The 2,453-nt window shown below is 32.2% G+C and overlaps 1 protein-coding gene across 1 annotated transcript in view; it reads right to left on the bottom strand.

Annotated features, from left to right (window-relative positions):
• MEI4 (meiotic double-stranded break formation protein 4) overlaps window positions 1–2,453 on the bottom strand; it is a 152,360-nt gene that overhangs the window by 64,829 nt on the left and 85,078 nt on the right. The gene's annotated exons all lie outside the window — the stretch shown is intronic.

Below are 2,453 nucleotides of genomic sequence, written 5' to 3' on the forward strand. Positions count from 1 at the left end.
CAGGTCATCGGTGAAGCGATTCACTTCTGACAGGAGCAGAGATATTATAGATTTTCTCAATAAGCTGCAACTTCCCAGGGTGACCAGACTCTGAGAGACATAATGCTGCACCTGAAACTAAAGATAAAAACGAGTAGATTTCCACTTTCTATCAAGTCAGTTCAAAATATATTCAATGGGCATTTTCTAAGACTTTACTACTAAGCTCCATGCTGTGGGGGAATACAAAAAGTGTCAACATAATTCTGGGTCAGCCTCAAGCAAAACTGTGAAACAGACAAATGATAGTGATATAAGTAATAATATTTTATATAGCAGCTCCTATTTTAAATTATACAGCAAGGTGCTAAAATGGAAGTTTTAGCTGAAGTATAAAAAGAATATAATCCTTTAAATGACAGACTATATACAGAATGAATAAAAGAGATGGTAAAACAATTCAAGATTTTACTCACAAAATATAGAGATAAATAGATGGATATAGAAAAAGGGTGAGAGAGAGGAGTTTGAAGATGACCTTGGAGAGAGCTATTGTTGCACTATGAGTCCCACCTTCACACCAGAGAGGGACAGTTGGGAGGGGATTCTCTATTCTCTACAAGTCAAAAGTGAGCCATTTTAGAGTAAGGAGAAAAAATGCGGGGCTCTGAATTTTTGTCTACAGGCAGCAAAAGTATTCCCCATTAAATACATTTAAAAGGACAGTGGGAGACAAGCTATCTCACATATAGTTATTAGAAGAAAAGCCTTTTTACTATTAATCACATTAAGGGGTATATAACTAATGGCTGGAATTTCGTTAAATGTATCCATTAATGTATTTGAGAGAATGGAGGCTTTAAGGAGTATCTCAAAAGACAGAAACGACTACCTTGTAATTATGCTATATGAGCTTAAAGTCATATTAAGGAGATACTTTTATTTATAAAATATTTAAATGACAATGCTAAATAAATGATGCCATATAAAACTAGGAAATGTCACTTGCCTCCTTTGGGATGAACATGTAATGAAGATATTTCTCAAATTGACATTTTAATAATATACTCTAAAAGTGAATAACAATAAGAAAGTGAATGAACTATAGATTTCAAAAGAAATGTCTATTATAAATTGGGGATGCATAACTAGCTCTTAATATTTTCTAAATCAACTTATCAATAATAAAACCACATCACTTTATTACGATAGCAATCATAATTATCACTGTTATTTCTTAATAATGTAATTGGCTAAGACACCCTTTGTAACTCTCCGGTACTACTTACCAGATTTCAAATTTTGTACAACGTTTTTGTTTGTATCTGAAAGAAAGAGTATTCTAAGCTCTAAAAAACTTCTGTTGGGTATTTCACTGATGCTTTAAAAGTTTAATTACCTCTTTTCTCAGTATGTAATTCTTTATGAGATAACTTAAAAAGTGAAATAAGAGACTTTTGAGAGTGAGAATGAAATGATGAAAGTAGTGATGGGATTAGGTTTGTAGACTCTGCAGCTCAATATACCACCTGAGTCAAATCTCAGCTCCACTGTTTATGAACTTGTACTAGCAACTTACTTAAACTTTTATGTCCCAACTACCACATCTGCAAAATAGTGATTGTGATAGCACCCACTTCACTCAATTGTGCAGATTTAGATAATAAAAATAGTTAACATTGTGCCAGATACCTAGTAAGTGCTCAATAAGTGCTCAATATTATAATATAGGATAATATAAATCATTGAAGGTTATATAAGTTTAATTCATTGACCCTTGAAAGGTTAAATACTAGAAATAAAACCATTTTTTCTAAAGTTAAAACAGTCTTATTAGAGAATGGTGTTTAAAAGAAAAGTTCATCATAGAGATTTTCCATAATATAGCTATGAACTATTATCTCTCTGATATAACTGAAGTTCATATGAGATCAAAGACTAAGTATATAATCATTAAGATAATTTAAAATTCTGTAAACATTATTATAAAAATGGCCTCTATTCTTCCTTACATTTTAAATGACATTGCCCCTCTGTAAATACAGTGGAACTTTTGAGAGGCTGATGAGGAAGCCAGGCAGGGCTGGCAACATTACACGAGAGGCCCCTCTGGTGGAAACCATGGAAGGATACTGTTAAGTAATAAATGGTGTTGGGAAAACTTGACAGATATATGCCAAAAAATTATACTAGACCACTTTCTTATACCATATACAAAAATAAACTCAAAATGAATTATATACTTTAAGACCTAAAAACATAAAACTCCTAGAAGAAAACATAGATGGTAAACTCTTTAAAAGCACTCTTAGCAATATATTTTTTTAATGTCTCCTTCAGCAAAGGCAACAAAAGCAAAAATAGGCAAGTGGGACTACATCAAACTAAATAGCTTCTGCACAGTGAAGGAAAGCATCAACAAAATGAAAAGACTACCTACTGAATGGGAGAAGAAAATTGCTAATGATATATTT

Source organism: Pteropus vampyrus, unplaced genomic scaffold, assembly GCF_000151845.1.
Source record: "Pteropus vampyrus isolate Shadow unplaced genomic scaffold, Pvam_2.0 Scaffold102, whole genome shotgun sequence".
Taxonomy (NCBI): Eukaryota; Metazoa; Chordata; class Mammalia; order Chiroptera; family Pteropodidae; genus Pteropus; species Pteropus vampyrus.